The sequence below is a fragment of the Dama dama genome, chromosome 6 (assembly GCF_033118175.1).
Source record: "Dama dama isolate Ldn47 chromosome 6, ASM3311817v1, whole genome shotgun sequence".
In the NCBI taxonomy this organism is placed as follows: domain Eukaryota; kingdom Metazoa; phylum Chordata; class Mammalia; order Artiodactyla; family Cervidae; genus Dama; species Dama dama.
In genome coordinates this window covers 46,753,365-46,769,380 of record NC_083686.1, presented here as the reverse complement: position 1 = coordinate 46,769,380, position 16,016 = coordinate 46,753,365, and the positions used below count along the sequence as shown (strand labels likewise).

Genomic DNA, 16,016 nt, shown 5'->3' with positions numbered 1-16,016 from the left:
TATGACCCTTGAAGGAGTCCTCGGGCCTAGAAAAAGAATATAATGGCCTGAGCCAAGCACTTCCCCCGCTGTCCGGACCTTCCCACCCCCTGCTCAGTTGCAAAAGGCATCTCAGCTAAAGATTAACCCAAAACGCCCCGCCTGACTAATACTTCCCCTATCACTTCCGCAACCCACCCCCCTACCCAAATACGCAGCCTCCCTGACCCTTGGCGTGCTCAGCGTGGTCGTTAGGCCTGTTGTCGCCCCTCCTTGCCTGAATAAAGATAACCTGTCTTCGTTGAGGTCGTCTTCCTTTCTTCTTTGCCTCCTCCCGAACTATTCCTTTTCATTTTTTGGTGCTGAAACCCCGGAAAGGGCGAGGCACTCGTGTCTTCTCTTCTCTCTCTCTCTCTTTCCTCTCTCTCTCTCTCTCTCTGACGACCTCCGGAACAGGGAACTCTTGCCATTCGACCGCTCCGCATCCAACATTTCACTCACTCCGGCCCCTACATTAAGGTAAGATCCGGATAGTGTTCTAGAGGTACCCTAGCATACTGTCCTCTCTGGTCCCAGGGACCCCCCAGCCTAAGACCACTCTGTAAGCGACGGTGGGGGACGCTCTGCCTTGATAGTGAGCTCTCTTTTCATAACTCCTATTGTGACTACGGGTGATGACCCAAGCTTGCAATAGGAGCCTCTGCTTGCCTCCCAATCATGGGGTCCAGCCAATCTATGCTGAAAGATTCACCTCTGGCCTGCGTCCTCAAAAACCTCAAGCCACTCTTACTCACTGAACTCAAGGCTAGCCACTTAGAACGGCCCTGCATGCAGATCTGGCCTCAGTACTAATTAGACAGTCAAAACCACTGGCCTGAATTTGGCACATTTGACTTTTACATTCTTCAAGATGTTACCAGCTTCCTCAAACGGGATGGCAAGTGGTCAGAGGTCCCCTATGCCCAAGCCTTTTGGGCCCTTCAGAGCAGGCGCTCCCTATGGAAGTCCTGTTCCACCCACGAGGTCCTTCTGTGCACCTTGCCTCCCAAACAAAGGGACCCTTCTGCTTCAACCAGCCACGCGCGTGACTTTCTGCACCCCCAGAGTTCCACCCCAGCAGGCCAGTCCCCTCCCTACCAGCCACACCGTCAACCCCCTCCTTCCCCCTCACTGAACTCACCTACTAACTCCGAAACCTTTCCTGAGCCTTTCTCAACCCCGCGACTACCCCCACCCCCCACCCCCCGCCACGCGATCAGGTACCCAACACATGTTTTCCCTGAGAGGTGGCAGGACCAGAGGGCCCCGCCCAAGTCCACATGCCATTTTCATTGTCAGACACGAGCCAGATAGAAGAAAAGTTAGGATCATTTTCTGAAAACTCTACCAGGTACAGAAAAGGGTTCCTGAGGCTTACCCAGGCCTATAACCCTCACATGCAGTGACATATTATATCCTAAATGCCACTCTCAACCCAGATGAAAAAAACCGTATCTGGCAAGCGGTGAAAGCCCACACCAGTCACTTACATAACCAAGACCGGGCCAACCCAGTTGCTGATGAGGCGGTGCCTCACCTAGAAGCTCACTGGACATACCAGCCCGGTGACCCAGGCCTCAGGAGGCTCAATCATATGGCCACCTGCCTCCTAGAGGGCATGCAGAAAAATGCTCATATCCATGTCAATTACGATAAAGTTAGGGAAATCACCCAAGGGGTGGACGAAAATCCAGCCTTGTTCTTGGTGAGCCTCACAGAGGCAGTCCAAAATTATAACAACCTGCATATCACCACCCCTGCTGGTTTCTTTACCTCCATGTTCAATTCATCAGCCAGTCCGCCCCTGACATTAGACACAAACTTCAACAACTAGAGAAGAGCCCCATAACCTCCCCAAAGGCACCTTCTAGAAGTAGCCTTCAAGGTGTTCAATAATAGGAGAAAAAGACTGTGAGAGAAAGGCCTTTTTGGTGGCAGCAATTAAGGGAGGAGATCAGCCTGGCGCAAGTCATCCCAGACTGGGGCTTACGACCAGCCTCGCCCCCGACCCTGCTTCCAATGCAATCGGTCGGGACACTGGGCAAAAGCAGGCCCAAATCCGCGGCCCCACCAGGGCAGGCCGGCCCTGCGGCCATTGGGGACACTGGAAGATGGACTGTCCCCACCTCTTCCCAGAACTCCAGCCCGACCCTGCGAGAGTTGTTCCAGCGACGGAACCCGTGTCCCAGACATGAGCTCAGAACTCAGGGTAGATGGGATAGTGGCTGGGAGAAAGGTCTCCCTCATAGTAGACACTGGAGCTGCCTTCTCTCTCGTGACCTCCTACTCTGGCTCGACCCAAAATTCAAAGCTCACAATCTCTGGAGTCCCCCTGAGCCCAAGAATCAGCTTCCCATTACTCTGTCAATTTGGAAACTTGACCCTCATACACTCATTTCTCATAATGCCTCAGTGCCCCATGGCGCTCCTAGGGAGAGATTTGTTATCCAAATTAGGGGTCTCTATTACCATACCCCCTCTCAATGCAGTCTCTGTTCTATATGCAGATAGCACCTGGACCATCCCTGTCCCCTACTCTTGATCTTCCCTTGGACCTACCTGCCGTAGACCCTCAAGTCTGAGATACTGGTCACCCATCCATAGCCAAATATCATACCCCAGGCCACATCACCTTAAAGGACCCCTCAGCTATAATCGTCCAACAACAGTACTCTCTCACCCCGGAGGCCCACAAGGAACTTAAGCCTATCATAGACCATCTTCTTCACAGTATTAGATCTTAAAGATGCCTTCTTCACCAGCCCCCTCCATCCCCTCTCCCAACCCCTCTTCGCCTTCACCTGGCAAGACCCCGAGACTCATGTTTCCCAGCAGCTAGCTTAGTTCTCCAAGGGCTCAGGGACAGCCCCACTTTGTTGGGGAGACCCTTACAGAAGGGCCTACAGACACGCAGCCTGGCCCCGAATCACCTCTAGTATGCAGATGGCTTCCTCCTTTGTGGCTCAACCTGAAAGCTTTGCTTCCAGCATACTGCCAAACTCCTTGGGGCCTGGGGTTCTGGGGTTATCAGGTGTCCCGATCCAAGGCTCAGATAGCCCAGACAAACGTCACCTACCTGGGACTCCCCCATCCCACCAACGAGGAACCATTCCTCCAGACAGAATCCAGGCCTTAATTGACTGCCCGCCCCCAAAAACAAAACAGGAACTCGTGTCTCTCCTCGGCCTCCTAAACTTTTTCTGTATCTAGATCCCCAATTTCTCCCTCATTGCAAAGCCGCTTTATGAGGCAACCAAAGGGTCCCTAGATGAACCTCTCTTTGACCCCTCCTCACTGGCCTCTCCCATTCGCCAGGTTACCAAGAGCCTCCTCCGAGTGCCAACTCTCCACCTACCAAATTATACCAGACCATTTTTTCTCTTTGCCCATTCCAGTCAAGGACAGGCCCTGGGGCTTCTATGTCAGCAGGCTGGGGCTGCCTGGACTCCTAGAGCCTGTTTATCAAAACCACTTGACCTGGTGACCAAGGGGTGGCCTCCCTACATACAAGCCGTGGCTGCCACTGCAGCCCTGGTACCCGAAGCGAACAAATTCTCTAGACACGCCCCCTCGACAGTCTGCTCTGCACACAGCCTCTGAGACCTACTGTCTCACTGGGCTTTACTCTCCCTTCCCCCTTCCAGGATACAGGTTCTGCATGCCTTTTTCCTCGATCCTCAACTCTCACTGTCTCCCTGTGCTCCCCTTAACCCTGCACCTTCTACAGCAGACCTTCCCCTTCAGTGGATCTTACCCAAAAGCCCTTCCAACACTTGACAGATCAGCCCATCTTATACCCTGACACCCCATACTGGTTCATTGATGGCAGCTCTCAAAAATCCCCACCCTTTGCGGCAGGATATGCCATCATCCAGGGAAACCTTCATCACAGCCACGAGACACAGATAATTGACGCCTCACCTCTGCCACCTCACGCCACCTCCCAACAGGCGGAACTAGCAGCCCTCACCAGAGCTTTGACCCTGGCCAAACATCTAAGAGTTAACATCTACACAGACTCCAACCATGCCTATAACACAGTTCACTCAAACACCCTGATACAGAGGGAAAGGGCTCCTCACCCAGAAGGGATCCCCCATTATTAATTCCGACCTGATCCACAAACTTTCAGAGGCCACACTCTTACAGATGACAGAGCTGCCATCCTCCACTGCAGGGGACATCAAAAGGGAAGTCTCCTATCAACCTACAACAATGCCGCAGACCAGAACGCAAAGGAGGTAGCCCTGTCCCATCCCTCCCTCCAGTCCCCTGTCATTTTAGCCCTGACACCATTCGACCCTCCCACCAGAGAAATTCTCTCCTGTCTAAACTCACTCTTCCATCCTTCATCCAAGGTACTCCAACAGTTCATCCACAACTACTTCCCCATATCAACTGCCAACCAAAAATATTTAGATGACCTTACCCACTCCTGTCAGACATGTCAACGAACTAATCCCAATTCCAACCTTAAACCTATATCCTTTCCAACCCATCAGATGCAAGGCAGTCTCCCAGCACAAGACTGGCAGATAGACATATGCCCCCAGTTCAGAGAGTCAGATAGCTCCTGGTCCTTGTAGACACCTTTTCGGGATGGGTAGAAACATTTCCCACCACAAACAAAAGAGCCCACACTGTGGCCCAGGTCCTCCTCACAGAAATCACCCCCAGGTTTGGCTTGCCTTCATCTACAGTCTGATAATGGCCCAGAATTCATGCCCAAGGTCACCCAACGTGTCCAGTTCTTAGAGATCCCTGGAAATTTCACATTCCATATTGTCCCCTGTTCTCAGGGAAGGTAGAAAGGATGAACAGGATAATTAAAGAAACTCTTACCAAATTATCCCTTGAGGTGCATCTAGATTGGACTAAACTTTTGCCAGTCATTCTAAAAGTACAAGCTTTGCCTAGAAAAGCCCTTGGGCTAAGCTCCTTTGAAGTTATGTATGGAAGACCCATAAACCCTCCCAGACTTCCCCCTAAACCTCCTCCCATACCAAACTCCCTACACTCCCCTCTGCTAGCAGAACTCCACAGTGCCTTCTGGAAATACATCAGCCACAACTTGGCCCGCTCCTAGCCCCCAAGCCCCCTCGCCCCCTCTACAAACTGGGGACGTGGTCTATCTGTCTGAAGATCCCCAGGGTGACCTAACCCCAAAGTGGCAGGGACCATTCAAAATCGTCCTCCTTATCCCAACTGCAGCTAAGCTCAAAAAGGTTGCTTCCTGGGTACACCTCTCTCGCCTAAAAAGGGTTGCCTCCAATCCTGTACTGCCCTCCTTAACTGATGCCTATCAGGTCTCCCTCATAGGACCCACCTCCTTAAAAATCAGCCGGCGACAACCTCTGTCGATCATCCAAGAAGACACTGAATGACCTGGACACTCTTCAACCTACAGCTGCTCCTGACGTGACTACTACAAGACCTCTGGACCAGCGCCCTGACAGAAACCTTTGAGGACCTGACTACGCTGGTGTCTGAACTGTGGCTTAAGGGAACCTTCTATAACCTAACTCTAGACGAAATTTATTTCTTTACTCTCATCCTCTACATCATTCTACATCCAATTCGTCTTCCCCAGATTTAAGCTACCACAAATTTGGGGCCTTCCACCTCTTGCCAGATTGGCCTCTCCCCATCTCTCTAGCCATAACCACACTCTTAACCTTAGCCCTTGCTATAGGCCTAACAACTGTCTCCCCTCTAGACTGGTCATCCATCCTCCATCTCTTTGTCAATGCCGCCTACGCTGTCAGGATTCTATTTCTTCCTCATTGTCTAACTACCAGACCCATGACTCCCCTGTTCCTTATCCTTGCTACACTCCCTGGCCTTCTGGCTAGTTCCTGCCCCTGTGATGAAATTCATTCCTATGTCCATTCCTCATGTTATAAGACGGCCCCTAAGCCATGCACCATGAACATCAGGGCGGGGAAGTCCAAATCCCTGCTCACTGTTAAGGTACAGAAGACAGGGAGTGCTGTGAGCAGCTGCTATAAGCCAAATGGAAAAGACATCTGTTTCTATCCCACTACCCACTGGGGGTACTCAGATGGGGGAGGGGCGCAAGATCAACAGCGTAGAAAGAACCAAGAACAGCTTGTAAGAAACCTGATCATAAAAAGAATCAAGAACAGGTTATAAAAAACTGAATCTCCCAGTTACAGGCGACCCCTGAGCCCTTTGGACGCCCAGACCTCCTTTCCTAATTACAGCCCCTCCTAAATCCTCCCTCTGACAACTGACATCTTATCCTCCTTAACTCCTTCCAATTCTTCCAAAACACACATTACACATCCCAGTGCTGGACATGCATGTCGCAGTCTCCATCACTACACACAGTGGCTGTCACAGGGCAACTATACCTTCCCTCCCCAACAAAACGCCACACGACTCATTGGGCCAGTCTCTGACAATATCCTCCTCTCAGCCCCTTCAAACCTAACCTGTGTCAACTACTCTAGTCCCAACTACACCGGCCTCACAGACTCCACCCTCCTTCTGTTCCACTTGGGTTCTCTGGGACAGCACAAGTAATTGCACCAGCCTGGGAATCTTTACTCTCTGAGGGACCTACGCCTACTCACGTCTTCCCCCCAAACCCCCTGGACCTTGCATCTTGGTCTTTGTGACCAAGGTCTTACCATCCTAAAAGACAAAGAGATAGAACAAGCGGTCGATCCTCAGGTGAAACATTCCCACAGGAAAAAACAGGCTGTCCTGGCCACCCTCCTGGTTGGGACTGACACAGCGGCGGCTCGGCACCGGCATCAGGGGCATCTCGACCTCAGCCCATTTCTACTGCACACTGTCCCGGGAGCTTAATGAGGACATGGAACCAGTGGTGGAGTTCTTTGTTGCAGTCCAAAGACAAATGAACTCACTGGCTTCTGTGGCCCTACAAGGTAAGACGAGCCCTGGACCTTCTTGCCACAGAAAAGCGAGGAACCTGCTTTTTCCTGGAAGAAGACGACTGCTCTCTTGTTAACAAAACAGGCATAGTCCAGGGTAGGGTCAGAGAACTTAGAGACAGAATCAGAAGAGTTATAAAATCTTTCCACTCTCCACAGCCTGTTCCAGCTGGCCCTCCCGTGGTTGCTCCCTTTCTTGGAACCATTAGTACTTCTCTTATTTGGACCTGTTTCTTCAATCTCTTTCAAAGTTTTCTCCAAGACCAGATTCGGGCCATCTCTCAAGACCAAGTCAAGACCATTCTTGAGAGCCTCACCTCAACATTGGAAAAATGAAACCCTGGGCCCGATAACAATCCTCTGTTCCAGACCCCAAAACCTTCGCCCCATCCAGCAGGAAATAGCCAGAGAGATTCGGCACCCCTTTCCCATCCTTTTCAGGATCTGGAATGAAGGAGTCCTCACGCCTAGAAAAAGAAGATATCTACCTCAAGGGCCCTTGCTGAACCACATGACTTTGGGGAAAACAAAAGTGAACTTTAATCCCCACCCCAGTACTCCAGGCAGATTGCATCAGCCTGGAACTTTCCACCTCCTGCTCAACTGCAAATGCCATCTCAGGTAAAGATTACCCAAAATGCCCCACCTATTCCTTACAACCCTGTCCTTAAGTGAAAGTAAGATGACCCAGGCCCGAGCACGTGGCTAATGGTGACCAGAGGGTTCCCAAGCTCGTGTTCCATGCAAAGGCTCGGATCAGGCTCTTAATGTTAAAAGAAATGGACGTTTACTGGCTTCACCCAGCAGAACAGCTGCTTCTATTGGGTTTTCGGACTTGGCTAAAGAAACTGCTGAGGTCCATGGATATTAAGAGGAGTGTAGGAAATCGTAGAGAACCCTGTGAGAAACCCAGATCGCCCTTTCCAGTGCCCTTTTAAGGCTGACACAGTGCCTTAAGAGGCTAACACAGGAGGGTAAAGAAAGTCTCCATAAAACCCAGAGAAGAGATTTTTAGAACTCTTCTTTGGATCCTGTCTGGAGTCACAACTGAACTGGAAGATTTTAAGTCTTAGCACTTACTAGTATGTGTATAGTTAATACCAAAGTCATTAAATTTAAACTTGACTTTCAGTTTGACAATACTTTCAGGCCTGATTTTTAGATTCCTCTGGGGGTCCCATCTAGTGTGTTCAAAAATACAAGGCAGTTTGGGTACTGTGGTCACCTCTGATGGTGGGAAAAAATCTAGATGATGGACAAATTTTCTATTCAAAAAGGTAATTTTAAAACACATATTTTTCTAGGTTGAAAACTACAGGTACAAGCCATTGAAGCCAGAATGCTCCCTGATGCTGGTATTTTAACTGACCCACACCAACTACATCACTCTGCAGTGTACAACACACAAGTGCATCTAATGAGGCCAGCTGTTCTCACATAACTTGCAGCAGCTATGGATCTGCACTGGCATAGGAGCTGAGTCAGTGGGATAACGCTGGTGGTTTAATTCTCCCCGCTCTATGAAGTGGGTAGTGTAAAATGATAGAGGAAGCAATAGTTCAGGTAGTGAATTAATATTCCGTCACATATGCATAGCCCTAAACAAGAAGCCTCATATGTACCTTTTTGGCCATGTAAACTATGGAAAGTCAGGTATCTCTGAGATTTAGTGTCCTCGTGTAACAGTAGAAGTATTCAAATAGAGATTAGGCCATTTCAGGAGGGAGTTAGGATTAGAGACTTACTGAGAATATATATCAAAATTTGGCACAAAAGGGCCATTCTTCAGCATGTTAAATGTTGCTGCTGAATGTAGCACAATGAGCTATAAGAAGGAATTTAAAGGACACAATGATGCTAGATTGTTAGAATTTTGAATGTATTGGAGGTGATAGGAAAGTTTTCATATAGGAAGAAATGTCATTGTAGCAAAATTAATAGCCTAGTAGGAGCTAGGAATTCTTCCTGTTGATCAACTCTGAATGTTTGCAGATACCTCATTTTCCAGAAATCTTAAAGGTATTCGCCTTGGATTCACTCTTAATACTTATTTCAAAACACTATTTTAATGTAAATCCATGGCTGATTCATGTCAATGTATGACAAAAACCACTACAATATTGTAAAGTAATTAGTCTCCAACTAATAAAAATAAATGAAAAAAAAAAAAACAACACTGTTTTAGCCTGTGTGTAAACTTCATTTTTTAATATTCCATATTCTGTAAAATCTAGCCTCCTAATATAGGAAATTCAACAAATATGTTGTAAAAGCGTAATTGCTAGAGGGAAAAGACAAGGGAAATAGGAAAGGCGTGTCCATGTACTGTGAGTGGAGGACATAATTTCAGATGGAGCTCGCGAGACTAACTACAGAAGGCCTGAAAGGGCTGTAGGAGGTAACACGGTTGTTAAAGTCAACCTTTGAGTAACATGGGCTTGAACTACATGGGTCCCCTTACACACAGGTGTTTTCAGTAGTGAATACTATATTACTACATGGTTGAATTTGTGGATGTGGAGGGCCCTCTATAAATTATTCAGATTAACTCCTTTATTATACAAAGGTCACCTGTACATATTTGGATGCAGAGGATTTCAGGCAGAGGGAGAGCAAGTGCAAAGGCCCTGGGGAGGGATATGTTTAAAGGTTTGTGGGGAAAGCACGGTGAAGCTGCAGAGAAGTGTTAAGTTTGTGTGCAGGGCTAGGGTGGGTATTTGAGACCATTCTGAGATGGCAGCTTGCTTTCTGGCCTGTCGGACCTCTGAATGCCATCACTGAACCTACAATGCCCCCTGCCATCTATATACTTTCCCACGTTTCTATTAAGTTCTATCTTCCCTCCCCAGTGCTCTTATTCTGGATTTCTATAGCACCTTCTAATGCCCTCATACTTGGGAGCACACTGTAGTTTCTTATGAGCTTGCCTACCTGCCCCTGCCCATAAAGTCCACCTTGGTTTCCACCATATTCCTGGGGTCTGACCAAATACCTGGCGTATTATAAGTTCTCAAGTACTTAGCCCTAAACCCATGGTGACTATAGTACAAGCAGCAGTATCATAATTCAGTTTAATACTATTGTTAATTGTGTTGAATTGTCTTATAAATCACACTGAAGTAAGTGGCTTACTTAGGAGTGGAGCCTAGTTAATAAGAGCCTAGATTCAAATCCCCATCCTAAATGATCTCTGACCAGTTCTTAACTTCAATTTCTTTATCTGTGGTGGTGGTTTAGTTGCTAAGTTGAGTCTAACTCTTAAGTTGATGATAGTTACTGGAGTTTATACCCAGTACATACAGTTTATACACAGTTTATACACAGTGAGTAGTAGGCACTTAGTAGTGCTATTGGATCATTTTGATAATACTGTATGGTCACTGTAATTTAGATCAAAATGAAAATACTGATACTTGATATGTATATGGTGCTAAGATGCTGGCTTTAATGTTCATTAAAAAAAAATAATAGCGTACCTGCTAAGGGCCAAGACCTATTCTGGGTATTGTGAACAAAGCAGATCAGAGTATGTAATTGCAACTGGTCTTTGATGGAGGCCTCCAGTGTAAAGGCCTGTGACTAGCATTTTGGTGGAGACAGTATTTGGTAGACTAAAGGCCTAGATGAAGTGACTTCAAATGCTAAGGATAAAAGTCTGAGGGTGCTAGCAAAGTTTCCAAGAGTAACCACTGGTTGCACAAGAAGCTTCACTCCACTGAGCCCTGCTGGTGGTTCTGTGTCCCTTGAGGAGTCACTTGGGCTGGGCAGACAGGTGGAAACCTTGGGTCTGCCACAGATTTCCCCCCTCTCCCAGGAAGCAGCTGCAACTGGTACCGTCCTGTTCATATGTTGGTTTTCCAAAAATTTTTTAAATAACCAGGAATTTGTTATTTAAAATTCTGCAGTCCATGGGGTCGCAGAGTCAGACACAACTGAGTGACTAAGCACAGCATGGTGCTGTGACTCAGCATAGGTTGCAACAAATTCTGATTCTGAATCCTGGCAGCTTCATCCTAGAGATTGCGAAGTAGATGGGCAGACCCGTTTCTGAATAAAAAACTTACTGAATTTCAATATTCTTGTGGGACTATCACAGTCAATAAATAAAAATTATTGAAAAGATTGTGTGTTGTTTACATGTTGCCATTCACAGTAATGCCTTTTGAATCTCATTGCTTTCAAAGAAGTTAGGGTCAAAGCTCACCGCAGCAAGTTGTAGAGCTGAATAAGGTGGAAGTATAAACTCCGCCCCCCCCCCCCCCCCCCGACCGTTCCTTTCTTGCTGACAGATTTGAATGCCTATTTTTAATAGTCGCCACAACAAAAAATTTTCATTACTACAAGTCTGAATATTTCTGCCTAAAAGTGGCCACTCTTGCTGAGATGTTCCCATTATCTCTGGCTTAACTCCCTGCTTCCCTGAAGGCTCAGAAGGTAAAGGATCCACCTGCAACGTGGGAGATGTCGGGTCGATCCCTGGGTTGGGAAGATCTGGAGGAGGGCATGGCAACCCACTCCAGTATTGCCTGGAGGATCCCCAAGGACAGAGGAGCCAGGCAGGCTACAGTCCATGGGGTAGCACAGAGTTAAACATGACTGAAGCAACTTGGGGTTCCCTAAATATGCGCCCAAGTGGCAGGCTCTGACACAGCCCTATTTTGGTTAGACTTCCACAGGATCACTGCCCACAACAGTTTGCCCGGAACTTCCCTCAGGTGCACGTTTCCTTTCAGAATGAGTGTATTAATCTAGCTTTTTACTCTTTTTTTTTCTTAGTTAATTGACTTTCAGCAAGCCAAATTCCTTACCCTCAACTGTTTCATGTGTAATATGGGTAACTGCAATCTGCTTGCCTTGTCCTGGGTTTCATCTCTGCCTTCTACGCTAGTCAGAGGCTTGCTCTTGACAGTACTTCTTCACCATAAGTTATATTTAACATTTCAAGGGTCTCACAGATTTACACTTAGCTTTATACAAAGTTTAATACGAAATTTTTGCTCTACATAATGGTCACTCGTTTTTATGGTTGAAAAACAAATTGTCATCTACTCACAAAATTAGCTGGCAACCTAGAAAGCATTGTGGTCAGCTGAAATGTGCTGTATCAATAGGCCAAATGCGTAACAAGAGAATGGATGCTGTTGTCTACAGTCTGCTTTCAGTTCTTTTGGGTACATACCAGGAGGCCTAACCTCAACATTTGCTATTTTCTACCACTTTCACAACAGTACGTGAATATTCAGGTATGTACAGGGCTCAGTATTCGAGATACCCATCTTTGGCCGTGCTTTTTCTGCAGTGAAAACAGACTCAGCCACAAGACTTTTAGTTAGTATTAAGTGTAAAATACTTGAAGATAACTTTATGTTGTTTGCCAGGTGCAATAATTCCAAGTGCAATAATGCCAAGTGTCAATACATATTGACACTCCCCATTACTGGAGGAATCTGCATTACTGCTTTAAGTGTTTCCATTAGAGACGAACTTCAAAATGTAGATGTGACTTTACCCTCACTTAACTATCTGTACGGCAGCCAAATAATCACGAGCGAGAAACAGGCTGGAACAAGAGCCGACCATTTAAGCGAGGCGGTTCATTCCTCTCAGCATTCTATCTCACTCTCCTGAGAGTGCTTCCAGAGCGCCACAAACTCACCCAGTTTTTAATGCAAATATCCCTTCCGAGGCCGCAAGCCGTTCAATAGACGGAGCAAGCGTCAGTGCCCGGCAGGGCCCAATCAGGTCTCACTTTACTGCCTTCGGGTCCTCCCGCCAAGCGGCAGCAGAGCCGCGCCAACAGCGAATCTCCGCCCCGCGGAGGGGAAGGCAGGGAACCGCGAGGGAAAACCCAAGACCGGGCGGCTAAGCGACCCCACGGCCCGGGCCTAGCCTCACCTCCGCCTCGGGCGCCGCGGGCCCGGGGTTCGAGACTGGCAGCTCTCTGCCTGCGGCTCGTCAAACTCCCTGACCACGCCCACTGCCCCTCAAAGCCCCGCGGCTCGGGGTGGCGAGCCAATGGAGGCCACCAGGGGCCGAGGCACCCGAGGCAGGCAAAGAGCCCCCCAACCCCCAGCAGTGAGACCAAGTGTCCCAAACCGGAGGAAGACCTGCACCCTCGCGAGAGTTCTGACACGCTCCCACGGGCCGCGAGAACCCTGGGACGCGGCCTGCCAATCACCACATGGAGGCGGTTCCGGGCGCGCCCAACTGGCTAAGCACGGGAAAGCTCGGGTCCCGTTGGCACGTTTTCCGGAGCCAACGTCGCCTGCTCTGTCTGAATCCTCGCCGCACTCAGAGGCCCCGCTTCTCAGCTGAGAAGGTGGGGAGCAGGAGAGGAAACGCCTACCCTTTCCCCCAGTTCCTGGTGCGAGAGCTTGGGCTGCCCGAGTAGAATCCCACCTCTTCACCCGTGGCATTTTAGAATCATTTCTTGCCCGGATTCTAGCATGTCTTGTCTCCTTCCTAACCTTAGCTTTCTAACCTGTGTCCCCAAACTGACCCTGTCCTGGGCAGGGAGCTGTCTTTACCTGTGCTTGAGAGAAAACAGGCTTCCATAGACCTTGCCAAATTAAGATATTTCTTTAAAAGCTTTCTGATCTCCAAACCTACGTCTTGCTCTGCATAGCATGCAGTGAGAATTAATTTTTTTTTTTTTAGCAATCGTTAACCACCACCCTCCGCCCCGCGTGCCTTAATTCATTAAGTCATCAAAATAATCATCAGTGAAGTAGGTACTGTCAATGGTTTTTCAAGTGAAGAAACCAGAAGCACAGAGAACTTTAGTGACCTGCCCAAGTTCTGTGTTTGCTCTGCAGATATGAATTATACTCTGTCCTTTTCATCCCTGTCTCTCTTATTTTAATCCGGGACTTCATAATTGCTGGATTACCTCTACAAACAACTTCTTAGCTCCTCTCCTTGCCATCCTCTGCAAATCCAAGGATTAATCTTCCTAAGGCAAATCTGATCATGTCTCTCAAATCCTTCTCAGGCCTCAGAAATGTCAAATCCTTCTGTGGTGCCTTATTGCCACATTCTGGCACACAGTGCTATTTATTGAAATATTCACACCTGCAGATAAATGCGCAAGCCATGTTGGGTGTATACCCAGAAACGAAACTGTTGGATCAGAGTTGTGCCATGTTCAAATTTAGCAGACATTTTAAAGCAGTTTTCCAGAGTGTTTGCACAAATTTACACTGATCAGCAACATATGAGAGTTCCAGTCATTCCACATATTTGTCAGTGCTAAGTATGTCTCATCTTTTTTCATTTTGGCCATTTTGGTGGGTGATAATTATGTTTTCTGTGATTTTAATTTTCATCTCCCTGATTAATGAAGTACATCATGAGAAACGCTGGGCTGGAGGAAGCACAAGCTGGAATCAAGATTGCCGGGAGAAATATCAATAACCTCAGATATGCAGATGACACCACCCTTATGGCAGAAAGTGAAGAACTAAACAGCTTCTTGATGAAAGTGAAAGAGGAGAGTGAAAAAGTTGGCTTAAAGCTCAGCATTCAGAAAACTAAGAGCATGGCATCCGATCCCATCGCTTCATGACCAATAGATGGGGAAACAGTGTCAGACTTTATTTTCTGGGGCTCCAAAATCACTGCAGATGGTGACTGCAGCCATGAAATTAAAAGACGCTTACTCCTTGGAAGGAAAGTTATGACCAACCTAGACAGCATATTAAAAAGCAGAGACATTACTTTGTCAACAGAGGTCCATCTAGTCAAGGCTATGGTTTTTCCAGGAGTCATGTATGGGTGTGAGAGTTGGACTATAAAGAAAACTGAGTGCTGAAGAATTGATGCTTTTGAACTGTGGTGTTGGAGAAGACTCTTGAGGGTCCTTTGAACTGCAAGGAGATCCAACCAGTCTATCCTAAAGGAGACCAGTCTTGGGTGTTCATTGGAAGGACTGATATTGAAGCTGAAACTCCAGTACTTTGGCCACCTAATGCGAAGAGCTGACTCATTTGAAAAAACCCTGATGCTAGGGAAGACTGAGGGCAGGAGGAGAAGGCGATGATAGAGGATGAGATGGCTGGATGGCATCACCAACTCTATGGACATGGGTTTGGGTAGACTTTGGGAGCTGATGATGGACAGGGAGGCTTGGCCTGCTGTGGCTCATGAGGTCACAAAGAGTCGGACACGACTGACCAACTGAGCTGGAACTGGATTAATGAAGTTGAGCACCTTGTCATATGATTATTGGTTATTTAGAAATAACTTCATGAAGTTTCTGTTAAATTTTTTGCCCATTTTCCTGAGCTTTTAAAAAATTTTTTCCTAATACTTGATTATAAAAATGTTCAAATAGCAAAGTTTAAGGAATTTTACAGTAAACTCAAGTAAACCTACCACGCAGATTCTGTTGCTGTTGTTCAGTTGCTAAGTCATGTCCGACCCCTGGGACCCCATGGACTGCAGCATGCCAGGCTTCCCTGTCCTTCAGTATCTTCTGGAGTTTGCTCAAACTCATGTCTGTTGAGTCGGTGATGCCATCCAACCATCTCATCCTCTGTCACCCCCTTCCCCACCTGCCTTCAATCTTTCCCCACACCAGGGTCTTTTCCAATGAGTTGGCTCTTTGCATCAAGTGACCAAGGGCTTCCCTGGTGGCTCAGATGTAAAGAATCTGGCTGCAGTGCGGGAGACCTGGTTTTGATCCCTGGGTTGGAAAGATCCCCTGGAGGAGGGCATGGCAACCCACTCCAGTATTCTTGCCTGGAGAATCTCCATGGACAGAGAAGCCTGGTGGGCACCTGGCGGGCAAAGAGTTGGATGCAACTGAATGACTAAGTACAGCACCGCACACATCAAGTGACCAAAGTATTGGAGCTTCAGCTTCAGCATCCGTCCTTTCAATGAATATTCAGGGTTGATTTTCTTTAGGATTGACTGCTTTGATCTCCCTTTTTTATAGAATCTGTTTTATTATATTTCTATCCTTCCCTTTATCCATCTTCATGTTGTTGCATTTCAAAATTGATTGCAGACAGCAATACATGTCTTCTAAATACTTCAGCATATATATAATTCAGTATTTAAGGTTTTTTCTTTTGA

The 16,016-nt window shown here is 47.5% G+C and overlaps 1 non-coding gene across 1 annotated transcript; it reads left to right on the top strand.

The window, feature by feature from the left end:
* The first annotated feature begins 7,864 nt into the window (after positions 1-7,864).
* On the top strand, positions 7,865-7,987 carry LOC133058917 (small nucleolar RNA SNORA26). Its single transcript, XR_009693428.1, has one exon. It is a non-coding gene; the product is annotated as a small nucleolar RNA SNORA26 (small nucleolar RNA).
* Positions 7,988-16,016: the final 8,029 nt, after the last annotated feature.